Here is a 19,830-nt window from a genome sequence, read left to right on the forward strand (position 1 = left end):
ATTGTCCAGGCAGAACTAAAGACTGACACGAAGAAATTACACATAACCGTGAGTTATTGATTTTGTGTTGGGTGCAGGGGGTGTGAAATAAATTGAAAGTATTACTGCAGCATAGAGCCAAGTGTGCTGTGTCGACAAGAACATAATGTACAGTGCGTAAATGGTGCCTGGAACATGGCTTGCAATTACAGTTTCCCATTGAAAAGCAGGGAGATTCAATCAGGCAAAGTTGAGGCTCATATCGGCGGTGGAGCGGGGGTTAATTAGTATATTTGGATCTAACCAAGCGCAAAGCAAGTTGAAGGCTTGAAGGATAATGTTTGTTTCCATACACAGGCGCGTGCGGTGTCCAGCCACAATGTTGTCATTAACTATTGATCACGCAGGCAGGCGGGCAGATAGCCCTCATACAGCACTCGCGCTGTCTCCTCCAGCAGATGTGCTGCATCCACTCCACCTTCCTCCTTCTCTCTTTATTCAAGCATCTAGGAAAAATCTGTCACCCTCCCTTCTTTGTACCGTCCCACCACCTACCCTCCCCACCCCTGTCAAGTATCTTCACGCCTGCATTCTCTTTTTTCGGCCCCTGCTCCATCCTCTCAGCATCCCCATTCACATGTCCCTCATCTCTGTCTTCATCCTCTCCTTCTTTCTCTCGCTTGAATATAAGCTCAAGGTAGCGAGCACCCACCCATCCCCGTCTCCAACATCAGCAGCAGCAGCATCCTCCCTGACACACACAGCCCTTCACTCCTTGCATTATCTTTCCCGGAAATTGCATTTCCAGCACAGCCTGGGCCCCATTATGAAGAGGGAGCGACATGCTGTAACCTTTTTAAAAAGCCATTAGTGATGCACCTGCCCCTCCCCCCGCCCTTCTTCCCAGCGCCCATCCTCCAGACACCCCCTCAACCAAAACTCACCCTTTATACGTAGATCCCCAAGCCCCCTTCTCCCTTGTTTTACCCTTCCTGACCCCCCCCCCCCCCCCTCATCCTCATGGCAGCTGTAATGTTATTAGGCTGATACTATTGCCATTATTCAGCCGGCTCCCCTCTCCCCAGCCGAACATGGAGCAGACGCAGAGGGAGCAGTGCAGGGCAACGGCTACAGCGATAAGTGTACAAAGGGTCAGGTATAACGCTTATGAGGATGGATTGGATGGAAGGATGAATGCTGGATAGGTAGGTACGGCTCCCTGGTGGACAAGATACAGTATTTATGTGGAATGGATGGATGGATGGATCGATCAATTGATGGATCAATCGATGGATCAATCGATGGATGGATCGATCAATTAATAAAGGGATGGATAGATGGATCAATTAATGGATGGATGATGGATGGATGGATCAATCAATTAATAGATGGATGGATGGATCAATTAATGGATGGATGGATGGATCAATTAATAGATGGCTGGAGTGATGGATGGATGGATGGATGGACCAATTAATAGGTGGGTGGATGGATGGATCAATTACTAGATGGATGGATGGATGATGAATGGATGGATCAATTAATAGACAGATAAATGGATCAATAAATAGATTGATGGATCAATTAGTAGATTAATGTATGATGGATGAATGGACCAATCAATGGATGATGGATGGTGAATGGATGGATCAATGGATGGATGGATCAATCAATAGATGGGCGGATTGATGGATCAATTAATAGATGGCTGGACGAATGGATGGATAGATGGATGGATCAATTTATGGATGTAGGGATGGATCAATTAATGGATGGATGGATCAATTAATAGATGGGTGGATGGATGGATGGATGGATCAATTAATGGATGGATGGATCAATTAATAGATGGGTGGATAGATGGATGGATCAATTAATAGATGGATGGATGGATGGATCAATTAGTAGATGGATCGATGATGGATGAATGGATCAAGTAATAGATGATGGATGAATGATGGATGGATCAATTAATAGATGGATGGATCAATTAATAGATGTATGTATGATGGATGGATCAATTAATAGATGGATGGATCAATTAAAAGATGGAAGGAGGGATTGATGGATGTATGAATTGATGGATTAATTAATAGATGGATGGATGTGAAGGCTTTGCGGTTGGCTGGATCAATTAATAGATGGATGGATGGATCAATTAAAAGATGGATGGATGGATGGATAGATGCATGGATGAATGGGTGGATAAATTAATAGATGGATGGATGTAAAGGCTTTGAGGCTGGCTGGATCAATTAATAGATGGATGGATTTGGTTGCTGGGCAGACTGCATAAATGGATTAGAATGATTGGATCGATGGGTTGTGTTATGTTCCTTTTAAGTGTGTGCATGAAAGAATGGTTGGATGGATGGTTTGGGCCAGTGGTTAGCCTATGTATTGGCGGATTACCTAATAAGTAGCTGAGTGGGGATGGGTGGAAAGAATAGATGAATCATTGGTTAACTGAATAACAACTGAACTGGATAATCGCCAATAAATCACATTTGGCGACTCACATGTGCACAGATAGTGATTAACCCTTGCATATACATACCAACAGAAAATTGTGACGCCTGGTGTACTCACCAGAAAACAATGTTTTGAAGTGCAGCATCTTATCATTGTACATGTATGTACAGTATGCATGTACTGGAAAATCCTGTGTATAATACGCACCCACAAAACCACCCTTAAAAAGCTGTTTTTGTGTGATAATGTGATCCCCTGATTTGCTGGTATCCTTTATTATACCGGCCAACATCCCTCCCACCCATGATCCCCACAGAGTGCCAAGGACATTTTAATGATTTGAGTAATTCTGGGCTGCTGAGTCAGAAAACTGCATCCATTTTTGGCTCTAGTTTTAGAGAGATTGATATTTTTGATAATTAATTGATTGAGAATTCATTTGGGGATATCAAAATGACTTGTCGTTTATTCTCTATCAAAAGTGAAACATGTTGTTTAGTGCCAATATTGTCTACTTTTCAGATTTTTTCCTCCTAAGATTTTAGAAAAAACTTTCTATATTATCTGTCCAATTGTATTATAATTTTGTAAAATTGCTATGTTCGTAAGTGTGCCTTGACTGTAGATGAAACCAAGTGACATCAGTAGCGATTTTGCCGTCTAAAACAGCACATTTGAGTGAGCAAGGTTTGCTACAAGGTGTTCAGCCTGTGTCAGACTGACAGCATCAATATGTTCGGACTTATTTTTGTCTGTTAAACTGCCTTTAAAAAGTATTTCGATGGGCGATAGCTCTCGCCGTCTTGCTTGCTGCAGGGTAGCTAGCAACTAGTGGCTAACACTGGAGATGTAAACCCTTGGAGCCGGCGCTTAATGCTGGCAACAGACGCCGTATAATCAGGGTTGGGGAATCCAGGTCCAGAAAGTAAAAAGCCTGCAGCCACAGATTGGCTTTAGCCAATCAACTGGCAGGTAAACAAGCTCGTTTGCACCTGTTCAGTAGAAGCACCTATGGCTAAAGCCAAACTACTTCAGGGTTTTTACTTTATGGGCCAAGGTTTTCCAACCATGCGAATAATGCAATGACAGTGCAATTAAGAAGGTTTTTTTTGTGTTTTTTTAAAAAGCGTCCTTAATTAGCAATTGATTTTGATGGATGTTGTGTTGTTGGAATATTTTTGCAAGACACCGCAAGTGGGACTCAAGTTTTTTTTTCATCCGATTCATTGGTTAACTCTTGCCAGACGTTTTCAAAAACGGGTTGTCGCCAGTGCCAGCCGATTTAAGCATTTTGAGTGATCTTTCAAGGTCCACAGAAAATGTTGTGTTTGGACTATGGAAAAGTTTGTTCATCCTACCATCCTACCAAATGAAAGATTGGACTCTCATCTTTCATCAGAAAAAAAAGTTTGTTTCTACCTTATTCCGTTCTTCAGTAATCAACAATAGAAAATGGTTACTTTCACCGAAATTCTCTGTTTTGAAACAAAAAACGGAGAAAAAGAGCTTTTTGTGAAACAATGTTATTTCATGCACTCTAGTGAATTGTACACTTCTTTTTGTCCATGAATGATGCCACAAACACCTAAATAGTGCTTTACTTCTGTAAAACGCTTTCACCAACAATGAAAAAGTGTTTTTTGATTGCAAAATGCGTTTATTTCCATTCAACAGTGTAACAATTTGACAAAACAATTTCGCAAACTATTTACAAATGTGTGCAACTGTGGTACTACTTACAATTATGTGGATGTTTCAAATACAGTTTTTCTTTTTGTAACGCTCTCCTGCGTACAAGGAGACGCCAGGACTCGCACACAGTTTACTTTCACTTTCGCATTGGTCCGTTTTGCGTGCAAACGTTACACTTTCTTGACGGCCTTTTTTCCGGGGAATAAAAAGCAAGTAGCAGACTGTACACACTTCCTCCGATGAATATGCATTGGACTCGGGGCACTCTCCGTCGTCCGATCGAACGTCCGCCTGTGCGTGCTCGGTTGCGCTCCGCGTTACGACACCGTCATAGCCGCCGCGTCAGCGGTTCCAATTTCGCCGTCAAGCTCGGATTCACCTTCATCATCATCGATGATGACCATCGTCGTCATCAATGTACTCTTTTAGCGTTGGTCGATGCCTTTTGTCTTGTAAGTGTAGAGCTGCTTGCAAACGCTCGCCATTGCCCGTTCCCTCCTCCATCTAGCTCCATCTAACATCTTCTACTGCCGCGTCAATGCTTTCCAACCACGGGGTCACCATCATCTTCATCATCGATGATGATCATCGTCGTCAACAATGTGCTCTTTTAGGATGCTTTTGGTCTTTGAAAAAAACGGCTCTGGCGTGAGCTCCTCGCGACCGGCCGCCTTTTTTCCTTTGTTTTCCATTCTGATCTCCTGCTCGACGCTCTAGCTCCGCCTCTACTGACGCCCACCCGATCTTGTCAAAAGAGAGTCATCGCTGCCCTCTAGGGGCCAAAAATAGTCATTAGGCTCACGAGACCTGCTTAAAACTTTCAGGACAGCTCCGCAAGCCTTCCCAGCACCCGTTTCAAAAAAATAATTTAAAAAAAATGGGAGGACGTCTTTTAACGTCTTTGGCGCTCCTCCGTAGGTTTTTGCAGAACGTCATTTAACGTCTTTGGCAGTAAAAGAGTTAATTGACAAAATAATTGACAGGTTAAGTGATTATTGAAATATTCGTTAGTTGCAGCGCTAGTATGTATGTACATGTATATGTGCTCGACTGTATGTCAGAGGTCTGTAGAGTAGCTGATAATTGTACTCAACTACTAATAGTACTTTAGAACAGTAGGACTCAAATTAAAGTTGATATCCTGTAGAAAAACTACTCAAGTACTTGATTCCTTTTTTTATCAAAACAAAACTTAAAGAGAAAATAAGGATAATATGAATTTTCAAATTCAGATATTGCCCAACAATATCACTTTAACTCAAACAATAATCCGTCCGTCCGTCTTCTTCCGCTTATCCGGGGTCGGGTCGCGGGGGCAGCAGCTTTAGCAGGGAAGCTCAGACTTCCCTCTCCCCAGCCACTTCAGCCAGCTCCTCCGACGGGACCCCAAGGCGCTCCCAGGACAGCCGAGAGACATAGTCTCTCCAGCGTGTCCTGGGTCGTCCCCGGGGCCTCCCGCCGGTAGGACATGCCCGGAACACGTCCCCAGGGAGGCGCCCAGGAGGCATCCGAACCAGATGCCCGAGCCACCTCAACTTGTTCCTCTCAACGTGGAGGAGTAGCGGCTCGACGCTGAGTCCCTCCCGGATGACCGAGCTTCTCACCCTATCTCTCGACCCACAGCTAGTGACCATAGGTGAGGGCAGGAACGTAGATCGACCGGTAAATCGAGGGCTTTGCATTTCGGCTCAGCTCCTTCTTCACTACAACAGACCGATACAGCGTCCGCATCACTGCAGATGCTGCAACGATCCGCCTGTCGATCTCCCGCTCTGACCTACCCTCACTCGTGAACAAGACCCCAAGATACTTGAACTACTCCACTTGGGGCAGGATCTCATCCACAGGGAGGCATCCACCCTTTTCCGACTGAGGACCATGGTCTCGGATTTGGAGGTGCTGATCCTCATCCCAACCGCTTTACTCTCGGCTGCGAACCGCTCCAGTGAGAGCTGGAGATCACGGCTTGAAGAAGCCAACAGCACCACATCATCTGCAAAAAGGAGAGATGCAATGCTGAGGCCACCAAACCGGGCCCCCTCAACGCTTCGGCTACGCCTAGAAATTCTGTCCATAAAAGTTATGAACAGAATCGGTGACAAAGGGCAACCTTGGCGGAGTCCAACCCTCACAGGAAACAAATTCGACTTACTGCCGGCAATGCAGACCAAACTCTGACATCGGTCGTACAGGGACCGAATAGCCCGTATCAGGGGGCTCGGTACCCCATACTCCCGAATCACCCCCCACAGGACTCCCCGAGGGACACGGTCAAACGCCTTCTCCAAGTCCACAAAGCAAATGTGGACTGGTTGGGCGAACTCCCACGCACCCTCGAGGACCCTGCTGAGGTTGTAGAGCTGGTCCACTGTTCCACGGCTGGGACGAAAACCACACTGGTCCTCCTGAATCCGAGATTCGACCTCCCGACGGACCCTCCTCTCCAGCACCCCTGAATAGACCTTACCTGGGAGGCTGAGGAGTGTGATCCCTCTAAAGTTGGAACACACCCTCCGGTCCCCCTTCTTAAAAAGGGGAACCACCACCCCGGTCTGCCAATCCAGAGGCACTGTCCCGGATGTCCACGCGATGCTGCAGAGACGTGTCAACCACGACAGCCCCACAACATCCAGAGCCTTTAGGAACTCCGGGCGGATCTCATCCACCCCCGAGGCCCTGCCACCGAGAAGCTAGAGAGATAGATAAAACAATAATCAATTAATTTTTAATAGAATAGCATAAAAATTGTCTTCAGTTAACTTCTTTGTTATACCTCTGAAATAACACCTCACCGGGGAAAGATTATGTTGTGATGGGGAAAAAGGAACAAGGAAGCTCAGTTATGACATACAGTAGCTGCTCTTTTTCCTCATGTGTACGTATGGTAAACATAAATTATGTGACCAGTTGGGATGAACCTCTGCTGTCTGAATCATATCCCATTGTTTCTGTCATCGTTTCTACCATGCTTTGTGTGTATATATATAAATATAGATAGATAGATAGATAGATAGATAGATAGATAGATAGATAGATAGATAGATAGATAGATAGATAGATAGATTAGTCACTTTGAATACATAAAGAAAAAGGACATATTCGCATGCAGATTGTTAGTTAATCATAAGGATGAATGAATTTAACGGAAGATCCAGGAATGCAACCATGAGTGAAGGTGTGGGAGTGCAATTGATAAAAGGTAAAGAATGAAGCATATACTGTAGCTCGATCCTCCATGCCTGCTGCCTCTTTCGGCCTTCCACTAGGAACACAAACAGCGACTGTAACATCAGAGCCACGCACGTCGATACTCAGCATACTCAGTAGCAGAAACTCAATACACAGTTAGCCAGTCAAAGAAGCACAGTTGTTGTTGCACTGTCATGTAGTGTTGTCGTTTTGGACCACACTGCCTGCATTATCGTCCAATTAAAATGCAGAGACAAGACAAAGAGGCCAATAAAGAGAGAGAATGGAGTGCCAGGGAGCAAAAGGAGAGAGAAAGTGAGTGGGTGAGACAAACCACTAACCAGGCACACACACACACACACACGGACGCTAAATCCAATTGCATGAGCAGGTTCCAAGAAGCGGGTAGTGAGAGATAGAGAGGAGGAGGCGGTAAAGGAAAAAATCTTTTTTCTCCTCTTCTATTTCGTTGCTAAAGCACTGAGAGTCGGAATTCAGCAGCTGCAGCTTAACTGTACTGACTGTACAAGCCTTCTCTGCTACAATAGAGCTTATGCATGGCTCAACCCCCTGACTTACTGTCAATGTGATGGAGGTGCTGCACCATCTATCTATCTATCTATCTATCTATCTATCTATCTATCTATCTATCTATCTATCTATCTATCTATCTATCTATCTATCTATCTATCTATCTATCTATCTATCTATCTATCTTCTAGCTATAGTGTCTTGGTCAAAGCACGTAGTCGCCACTCTCTATTCCTTCTGCTTGCTTTGTCTCCACACACGAAACCTAATCCCCCAACAGACGCCCGGCTAATCGATACACTGACATCATCAGGAACAGACATCATCAGTGGGCCGAGGGTGGAGTGCTGATCTGGGGAGGGAAAAAAAATCACAGAATTGCAAATATACACAGACACACAGACCTGTGCGCACACATACACACACACACACACACATATCCACAGACACAAGAAGGCAAAGGTGCTGCCAGGGATTTGCAAATTGAAAATGCTATTTGCGAGTCTTTGGCCCTTGGAAGCATCACTTCTCTCACCTTTTGATGGCCCCGCAAGAATGACGAGAGAAGCAGACCCAAACATCCATTTCCCATATGACGCACCACCTATAAAAGCGCTGCCTACCTGCTGCTACTACCATAGTAAATCTGATTGATGACAGGCTCAGGACCTCTTCTACTCAAGCGTGAACATATGGACACACACTGAGCTAATAGACAATGAGAACATTCCCCTTGAGTAAGCTGGCCAGGATGATAGATTTAAGTACAGCCAGTTGCATCTGTCACATTTTAACCTACCCATCAGGATGAATGAAAAACAAGTCTATCACAATCATAATTGTGTGTGATCAAGCATTTAAAAGGAACAATGTTAAAGCATGAATGTCACTCTCTGCTGATGAATGTGACAACCTTTTCTAATCCTCCTTGGTTGACTGACGCTACGAGTGATGGCCTGACAGAGCTGGCGAGAGTCTCATTCAACCTGGACCGCAATGTACAGTACATTGTAGGTGCTGCTTGACTGAAGCAGTCACCTGCTTCAACGCTAGCGACAATCTCAACTTGGACAGATGGCATTTTCCACCAAGCAGTACAGTTTGTGTTTTGCACAGTTTTCATTTCAATTGCCAAAAGCTATGAAGGGTATCCAATACAAAAATGTCCTCCATTGTTGCCTTTTGTTTTCTCTGTCATATCCCTCTTCTTTGTTGATACATAACATAAGCAGACAATGTTCTGTCTGTATGATATCACACAATGTAGGCTGCATACAGATCCCTACATGTGGGTTCATCAATGTCAAGCTGAATTAAACTGTACTACTTGATGATGGACTTTCAGACCGCTTATGCCAAGGAGAAAATCACCAACCATTTATGGTGTTTCAGCATTTCTGAGAGACGGACTGATAGACAAAAATAAGGGTGTTTTGCTTTCAAGACTATGCCTGGAAAAATAATGATGATGATTACGATGGTGATGCATTGCCACAATAGAGGATCGGTACGAGAAAATGGAATGAAAACATGTACTGTTGCAAAATTTATAGAAAACAGGCATTGCAATAACATCTTCTAACATTTTGCTGTCAAAATGAAATCACTCTGTGTTGAGGGTCAGTTTGTTCTCACCTTCCAACAGGGTATATGTTATTTAGTGTTGCCAGTGTATGGATTTTGCCACTATAGGATTTTTTTTAAAAACCTTTAGTCACTGTTGTTTTTAAAAAAGCGACTAGCAGCAACTCTAGCAACGTTTTGTGGTATTATTGGAGAATTTTGGATGCTCTGAGGTTCCTTTGTGATCAAGACATCTTCATCCCTCTTTCTCCAGATTCCAAATTAATCCTGCCTGTGCAAAGCCACCACTGGCTAATTCAACCACATGTCCCCATTAAGACTTAAGGCCTGATTTACTAAAGGTTGTGTAAAAACAGGCGCAAACTTGATTACTCACGCAAATAGATGGGGTAGCTGATGTACAAACCGGGCACACCCAGGATTGCATCTCACAAATGGGCAAAACTGACGCACAGTTCATTTTACCCATTCTGGGCAGAGTATATGCAAATCGGTAAATTTAGCATGTGCAATGTGATTTATCTAACCTGACACGGATTCCGAGGTCTGATTTAAAAAAAAATCTTTAACTCATTCACTCCCAGCCATTCTCACTGAAACAACGCCCTTCACTCCCGGCTGTTTTACTGGATTTTGACTGCCTTTGCAAGGCCCACAGAATATTGTGTTCTATTGCTATAAAAGCATGTATAAAAGAAAGATTAGAATCTCTTCTTTCATAGGAAAAATAAGTACATCTGTATCTGTTTCTGTTCTGCCGCAATTAGCATTAGAATATAGCTAAGTGTCATCATTATTCACAAATCTGTAAAACACTGGGGGAAAGAGCCTTTTTGCAACATGGCCCTGGCTGATCTCGTATACTCTGCTGCCACCTGCTGGCCGTTTTTTGTAATAACTACTATTGCTTTAAGGGACCTCTTCAGGTCAGAGCCTGCATCAAAGCCTACTTTATGCTCTAGCATAATATATATATATATATATATATATATATATATATATATATATATATATTAAAAAACATATACGTTCGTTTTTGGGACCATGTCAATATTTAAAATAGAATGTTTTTATATGTTTTTGGGAGCAAATTAGTTAAGTATTGCGCTGAAACAGGCATGCTTTGCGTAAACATGAATGGTGGCTGTTGCGGCAAGTAGGCGTAGGCAATATGAGAGGCGATGGAGAGAATGGATATTTCACGAGTGAACACCGGTGATGATGTTAACTTGTCACTCCAAATGACAACTTTTTTTTTTAAAACTAGTAATCTAACACATTGATATTCCCAGACCAGTACAGTAATCTGATTAAAGTTACTTATCCAAGTCTCTGTGCATTACTACAATATTAGTTATTTTTCCAAGTAAAAATTACAACAGATGGATTTCTTTTTCTGTCTCATGGGTGGAAAAATTGGTGTATCAGGGCCGAGATCACTGGGGGCATTTGTAAAATTTTGAAGATATTTTATTTTATCTAATCCTGACAGTTTTCAAAATGGTCATATTTAATTATGAAATTTCAAGTATTATAGTGAAGTAACTGTTGCCCAAATCAGTAATCAGCTTTCCAGAATCAATAGAACTCTTTCGGTGAAGACTGCCACTGTCTTCTAATAACGTATTGACAAAACTCTTAATTTTTTTTATGATGAAGTGGTGTTGGCAGCTGCTGAATGTAACTAACAAAATATCTAGCCATCTAACTTTGTTATTTTTAAAACCAAATAAGCAAAGTAACTAAGTTACTTTTAATATCAAGTAATCAGTAAAGTATCAGTAAAGTAAGTAGGTAACTGTGGCAACATGCAATGTCCTCTTTTTGAGCTCTTACTAAAAGATTGCAAACTTATTCAATCACGCACAAGATGTCTACCAGCAGCATGCTTAAAAGACACAATTTAGTGTCCTCTATCTATGCCTTGGTAAATCAGCTACTGAAATATCCAAAGGATGGCAGATTATTTGACTCTTGTAGGTATGGGACAAAATACATAAATTATGATTTATAGCATAATTTCCATGCATTGTATAGTACCTGCATCACATATTGACTCTTTGTTTGATTGTTGCCCAACTTTTTGGGCAAAAGTAGAAGCTTTAATCATTAGAATTGTCTCAAGTTTAAAATCATGTATTCATAAGGCCTCGCCCGTCTCTCTTCTTATTCATTATCTAGCAAGAATTGGATGTGAAAGAAAAATCATGAGCTGGAACATAAACTAATATTTCATGGCTCAATTCAATCGTTCCCAACTCCTTGCGAATATCCATTTGTCAATGCATGTTGTCTTCAGTGGGTGTTATGGTAAAGAGGGTCCATGGAAAGGGCTGCGATGAGCTCCCGGCATCAATCACACTCCTTTGGGTGGACAAGGCGATCCAACTCTGCACACATGGGCCATCCTCTATCGAAAGTGAGCTCCCTTATCATCTGAAGGGAGGCAGCAGCTGTGGTCTGGACTTCTGCAATTTTCTCAAGTGTTTGCTGAAGATCAATTGTGTCGAAGGCGCCCATAAGGAAAGCCTCTTTGTTGTGCCCACTCTGAAGTGGTTGGCCGCTGGTGGTCCATTATTTAAATCTCTCCCATGTGCACTGCACAAGAAGAACTCTTGATAGCAGCACGTGTGCACTGGCATTTTAACACTAGAGGCAAGTGGCACAGTGCCCGTTCTTTTACAAAAGATGCATTTTTCTTCTGACAAGGTTTGTTTTATATTTCAGGAAGCAGGATTACTTACCAAAATTAACATTGACAACATTATAACACTGAAACATAAAAATGTCATAATGAACAAAGTTATATGAAATACAAATGAATTATATCTTGATGTGACATTGTTGTTAAACAATAGAGATTTATAATGGCGTTACGCTATACCAAACAAAGCCATTGTCTTCACAATTGAGCAACTGCGCCTTTCAAAATGGAAGTTGTGTCATCTCATTTGTGCGGATAATTGGTCAATCTTATTCTAACAATGAACCGCTCTGTAGTCTGACTTTTAGGCACCAAAATTACAGACACGTCAATCCACAGACCACTTTAACCTCACGCTGATACGAAAATGCATCAGTGTCAGTCAGACACTATCAGCACCATGGTGGATGTCAAAAGAAGCTGTTCGTCCGTTCATGCCATTTCCCCCATTTAAAGCACTTTGAACTATAAATTGACCAATATGACATAAAGGCAGTTACATGTATTTTATTATTGTCTTGAATGTTAAGTTATGTTTTCGAAGAACAAGCTCCACCTTCTTTATATGTAGATTCATCCAAGGTATTTAAGTGCAAGCAAAACATACACACGTGAAATATATATATTCAAATGCTGTTTTGTCACTCCGGAAATGTATTCCGAGGTCTTTTGTTTGAACCACATTTCCACTTGTTGGAGAGTGACATGTCACGCAAATGTATCCTCTTCAACAACAATCAAGACATGCCTGGATTAAATAAAAAGAAAAAACAGTAACACCTGCTCTCAAATTAGATTTATGTTGTTTGCTTGAACCCGGTGAGAACACAACTGTAACAATTTGCAAATTGCAATATTTAATTTATGGTCAGTATTAGGGCTGTGCAGATTGATCCAAGTATCAATAGAATCATGAACATGGCCATATGTAAATTGCATACTGTAATTCCACAATCCTTAATGCAGCCAGTGACACATATGATTGGTTACAGTTCATTCACAACAGGACTACCAGGACACGAACCCTTGTCAGATCTTAATGGTTTGGCAACGTCCCCAGGCTTTGACAGGAAGAGGAATACAGGAACTTTTTTTTAAATTAAAGTGTGTAAAAGAAGATCAATCAGACGTTTTCAGTCAGCCAGGATCGCGGAGGAATGAGGAGCACGAAGGTAGAACATCAACAGGTATGTGGTCGTGAACTCTTTTGGAACACGTTTCATTTTATTTTTATTTGTTATCGAGTGCACATATTTCCCCATATAAACTCAGCACTGAGTTACGTAACGTTATTGTCATTGTTTTCAATTGCAGTTGAGTGTAATAATGCAGTAATCATGACATGTTATTTCATGTATTATAATAAAATTGCATGAGGAAAACATAGGGGTAACTACCTGTATACAAAAAAATGTAATAAAAAATGTCACTGTATCACCATTTGGACCAGCATCATGATACAATAACATAGTGGATCTAATTGTTCTTAAAAAACACTATTTACTATTTGTTATTGTAGCAACATTATGTACAATTCAAACATTAACACTGTGCTTGAATGCAGGAAAATAAAAGTATACTTAAGTGATGATTACATTCGAATGTACTGAAAAATTGTGAATTAAAATCATACTCAACCAACATTTCCTGAACATGAAAGAACCTTAAAATAAGGCCTGTATCGGCACCGATACCTGGAATCGTTACTCGCCCATCCCTACTTGTATAAGGCAGATGCATGTTAAAGCAGCATTTTAAAAGACTGATACTTACAAATTTGGTCTGTAACATGTCGGAGCATTACATCTGCAAAAAATGTTGATCACTGTTTTCCAAAATAAAAGCAGATGTTTGTAAATGTGCAAATTATGACTTTTTGAACATTTTAAATGACAGTTTTTCTCCATAGGGTTGGCACATTTCTTGAAACTGAGATTACATTTTCAAAACTGCGAGCTCATTTGGCCAAACAGACTTACTTTGTGCACAACCAGTCAGTTAATTAGCAAAAGCACATTTCTATCCTAAAACTGGTCACACATGCTTCACTCCAGGCTCCTTTCCCAAACAAAGAGTCAGTACTGTCCCAACTGCAAACATCCTTCTCAATTGCTTTGGCTCATCTGCATTAACTTAGTGCTTCTTAACTTGGATGATTTTGCACAACACCATGGATCATCTGCAAAAGCTCATATCTCTCCCAAAACAGCTTATCTATGTGTCAAAATCTAATTTCTATGTCATACAAGTAGTCAGTGAACCCAAAATTTATTATCTCTTTGGCATTCTGTGAGCACTGCAAGTCAAAATCATTAGATGTTTTGTCACAACAGCAGATGTGCCGCTAACAAAATACAATTATATATAAAACTGAGGGGGGAAAATGATTTTCCAAGAGCAGTTTTCAAAGTTTGCGGTTTGACATACTCCACTCACAGTCAAGGAAATTGCAACACTTGCACATTAGAGTGCAAAAAAAGAAAGTGTAAGCCGAATACTGTATATTTAGGAAAAACTAAAATTATATCTATCGCACAGCGTGCAAGAATTTACTCTCTTTCAAGTGTAAATATTACTCTAAAATTGAGTCTAATTGGTCCCACTCAAAAAAGAGTCAAATTTACTCTAAATAGAGTAAAATTTACTCTGCAAAATTTACTGTGAAGTCACTATCGTCACCTTTCCCCTCTTGGCCATCCATACGCTGCTCTTTGTTTGGCCAAAGGTTTTCATCCACATCGCAGCCGATATTTTCCCTTGCAATGTAGCGAGGGGAAAAAATGGTATGAATGTCTCAACCATCGCCTACAGTGATCCCCTGTGATATGCTTGACTAATTTTGACAATTGAACAGATGGTTTTGCATATTATGACTTGCACACTGAAATCCTGATGACATTTTTTGGAGACGACAACCATTAGACTGAAAAACAACTAATTCAGTTCGATCAGCAAGATCTATCCATTTGAAAAATGTGGGCAAATGTGCTAATTGTAGGCTAAATGTACACAACTATTTGCACAAATCCACTAAGGCAATTGAGACATTGGCAATTTGATGAAAGCAACGAGAAATGCCATTCAGCTGGCACCAATTGTAAGATGGTTTTGGGATTTATTCATGGTATTTTGAAAATGTCATCTCAGTTTCAAGAAATGTGCCAAACCTATGGAGAAAAAAACTGTAAACAAGATATTCAAATGATTAATGCAGTAACCAAATAATTATAAATTAATTTGACAATTGACTAGTTGTCGAGTAATCAAATAATCGTTACACCGAATGGAATTGTAATCTTACTGAATCGAACCGAACCGGTCCATTTTAAAATCGAACCGTCCTTTTATCGAGATGCATATCGTACCGTCTTGATTGGAGAGATTTACAGCCCTAGTTGCTACTATAAATTTGAACTCTAACTTGAGAGATAATTTGGTTACGTTTTACAATAATTTCAACATAAAATCTGCAGTTGGGGATAATTGTTTTATTGCTCCTCGATTTCCTTCTACTTGAATTGTTTCTAGGAGAATAGAATAGAATAGAATAGAATTAATTTTATTGCCATGTGTACAAGTCAAAACCAGGTTAAAAAACAAGTACATTGGAATTCTTGTGCATAACTCTGAGTTAAGTAGCTAAAAAAAATACTAATAATAAAAATAGAATAAAATAAATAGTACTAAAAACCTATTTTAAAAGAGACTTTAATGTCCTGAGCCACTAGCTTCGTATACATCTCTGAACAGTATAAGGTTAGGAGCAATGCAAGCGTTAAGACGCTGAAGTCGTGCTGTCTCTATGGCAACAGCAGATGTGTGATTCTTATTGGTTAAAAAAGCAAACAACCATGTACTGTACTTTTAGTTGGCCATCACTTGCACTAGATGTCCACAGGAGACATAAATGAATTGTGACTTGAATCCAAATGAATGAATGTAAACATGTGAACTGAAAATAATCAACCTGTATCACATCCCTCCAATAAACCGTGATCAAAGTCTAGATGAGTGATTCTCGGTTATACGTTCATGAAATGGTGCTTTGTTCTTGTGTTATTTACCATCTTTGAGGGGTGGAATTCATGCAAGCCAAAAGCAATATTTAAAATGCAATTAAGAATGCATTTACTCCTGTCCTGTTCTGTTCTGTTCTGTTCCACTGGCTTCCTTTGGACACTGATGTGTTAACATTCATATGCTGTAAGCATATTGTATCATTTCCACTTGCCCTTGTCTCCGTGTTCCTGATATCACACAAAACAACGTCAAGCAGAACAAGCCAGCAAAAACTGCTGAGCAGCTCATTAATCTTATTGCCCAACATCCCATTTCAAATGACCTCAAATAGAATTGTTAGTGTCTCTTTCAACAACAAGCGTACCCCCAAATTACTTTCTCTTCCGAGCATATCTACTGTACATTTATAATGACTTCATCATGACAAGACAACTTCATAAGTCATTCAGGACACTGCTGACAGTCACAAGGTGAAACCGTCTTGAAACTAGTCAAAAATTGACAGCAAAATATAAAACAATTCTCAGTTTGACTTCAAGCAGCTATTTTGCATACAAAGCGTTCACATATTGATGTTTGCATTCAGTGTGTAAAGGATTTCTACTGTTTGTCCTATAGCCAGACCTTGCACAAAAAGAGCACTTTAGGACCCTGTTCTTTCGTCTTTTACATGTAAATTTGAGATTTGCATTCACACATGGCAGTGGTAAACACAACACATGCATAGCGTTAGTGAAACAAGGAAGGACTGATTAGCATTCCAGCACCTGCTGAGGGATTGGTGGGAAGAGGTGCACCTCGAGAAGAATGCAGAATATAGCCATATATACTGCTTATTCACTCTCATATCCCCCATTAATTTTATTTGGCAGGTCAAACCTGTTCCTTGCAAGTTTTGCACCAGTTGGAACGTCTGCTCATTTTTCTTTATTGCTTTTTTGTGATGACTTTGCAGAGAATAAAAAACTGTATGTAAAGATTCATCTGCTGGAAAGCTTCTACAGACTGGCCATTGGGAATTTAAGATTTTTTTGGAGTGTAGCCCTGGATGCAGAGTGGACTAAAACCGGGGTGGACTTAAACCTTTGACTCCGCCCACATGGATTTTACGAAATGGTTTAAACAATTATTTTGGGGGGAGGAATTGCAAACACTCAACCCTCAGTCAGGGGCGGAGCTAGCTAAACGGTTTGACGGAAGAGGCCGAAGTACAGTACTGCATGTCCCCAGCAGATAGCGCATCCCTGGACAATTGAGGTTAGTATTTGGGTTTCGGTCAGTTTTTAACTATTCTGTTCTATTGATATAAAAACATGGAACCTACCAAAAGAAAAATTTGAGTTTCTTTTTTCATCAGGAAAAAAAAAGTATATTTGTGTCTGTTTCAGTTTTTAGTAATTAGCATTAGAATATAGCTAAGTTTCATCATTATTCACAAACCTATTGAAAACAGTGGCAAAAAGAACTTGTTGTAACATGGCCCTGGCTGATCTTTTATACGCTGCTGCCACCTGCTGGCCGTTTTTTGTAATAACTACCCTTGCTTCTTCTTCATATTGGACGCTGTATCAAAGCCTTCCGTATGCTCTAACAAATTAAAACAAAAACGTATAAATACGTTTTTGGGAATGCAGGACAAAGTATAAAAAATGTATTTATGCATTTTTGAGTTTGAATGAGTTAAATAATAATCAACGTATGTAACCGGACGCCGCGCGCACTCCCTTCCCCTGGCGATGCATGACAAATGGTATTTGTGAGCACCCTCACCAAGAACCCCCACGAGCCCCCAAATTACATTGACAAATATGTTTTTGGGGGCAGACTATTTGAAAGTATTCATTGTAATTTTCTACTTCGTTTCTTCTGCTGGTCTTCTGATATTTCCAAACTGCTGGAATATTACATCCTAACAATAAAGGCTATTTTATTTTTGTCAAGCTCTGTGTGAAATCAAGGAGCAAGAACAAAATGTTAACCGCACATATGGTACATGTGAGAAAGCATGACCTGCTTAGCAACAGTAACTAAAGGATGCTGGCCTGTGTGAGCAATTCTGAAATGTGCTGTGCTATGTTTGATATGTCATAATCTGAGCTCCTGGTCAGTTTGACTTTATCTCTTGATTTGAGCCTGGCGCAAGGCCAGATGAGACCAAGCAGTAGAAGTGATGTGGAACCAGCAGGTTGCATCACACGTCTTCACCAGCTCAAGGCCACAGACTCACAATGGCTCCTACCGTATGAAATCCACTACAAGATGCCGCCCCTCCCTTTATTTCCAATTTACACAAACTTTGCACATTAAGTGCAACAAACCCACATGTCCACCGACCTACGGCGTATCATGTGTAAATGTGTTCCAATGACCACGCCCCTCTCCTGCCCCCACCCTCCGCCTCCATAGCAGGTGGCGCCACTGGCAGCGGGGCAGAGAGGGGGCTTTGATTCCTAAGCCAGTGGGCTCAGCGCATATTCAAGTGGGGGCCTTTTGTTTGTGTTGCTGCAAGGCCAGAGTCAGACTTGCATGCAAAGAATACAAATCAGACCTTTGACAGGAGCAGTTAACCTGCCGCTAAATATAGCTGCCCCGGGTCTGAAAAAGATGGACGAGGCAAAACATGGAGGGAGAACATATAAGGGGAAGCAATGTGGGGAGTGAACAAAGACACCAGAGAGGGCAGGAAAAGAGCAGAGAATGAAACATAGAAATAAAATGATAATCCATTATATCTGCATCACTATTACACATCATCTTTTTCCACACTATGGCGGGCATATCACTGACAGGTAAATACAAACGCGTAATACAGTGATGTATGCTAAGCCAGTGTGATGTATGTGATGAAGGGGAGAGTGGGGAGAACGCTGAGGAAAAATGAGCAATAGGGAGCGTCTGTTTAATAAAGCAGTACTCTTGGGGGAGTGAGAAAGCGAAGGAGAGGGAATGAGAAATGCGCTCATACTACTGAGATCTGAGCGGACTGCAAAAGAGGGTGGACTAAAAGTCTGGGCTTATTTTTTATTTTTTTTTACTCCATCTAGATTCCATACTGTGTGTCTAATACCATAGTTTGGATCACATTGTGCATAAGTTGTAAAGCCTACCAAAGTAACTGTTCCACACCAAATCACTTGTTGCCAATCGTTCACTGGGGTATTAACCACACTATTTGATTTTGATATGGTAGGCCACATTTCATCAAAGCAGTACACATTAGTGAATAGTGTGATCATAGCAGCGCAACATAGTGTGACACACCAATTATTTCACAAAGAAAAAGGATGTGGCTTTGAATCCTCTTCTTTTTTTTATATAATTGTCTTCACTCTTTTAAACGGTACAATTTTACTTTTACTCGTGGTGTCAGGCGATTCAAAATTTTTACCGTAATTAATCGCATAACTTCAAGAGTTAACTCACGATTAATCGCAAATTTTACATCTGTTCTAAATGTACAATAAAATTTACAATACATCCCCCCCTGAGTTTTCATACTCTTGCTAACATAAAAGTGGGGGGAAAAAATGTTAAACTAATAGAAATATGGCTGCATCTTTTAGTCATTGATAAAATAATTTCATAATAATTCAGAAAATTTAGTTAAAAAAACGAGTGTGCTATTGATTTGTATTGAGGTCATTTTTCTGCCACTAGAT

The sequence above is a fragment of the Vanacampus margaritifer genome, chromosome 2 (genome assembly GCF_051991255.1).
Source record: "Vanacampus margaritifer isolate UIUO_Vmar chromosome 2, RoL_Vmar_1.0, whole genome shotgun sequence".
Classification (NCBI taxonomy): domain Eukaryota; kingdom Metazoa; phylum Chordata; class Actinopteri; order Syngnathiformes; family Syngnathidae; genus Vanacampus; species Vanacampus margaritifer.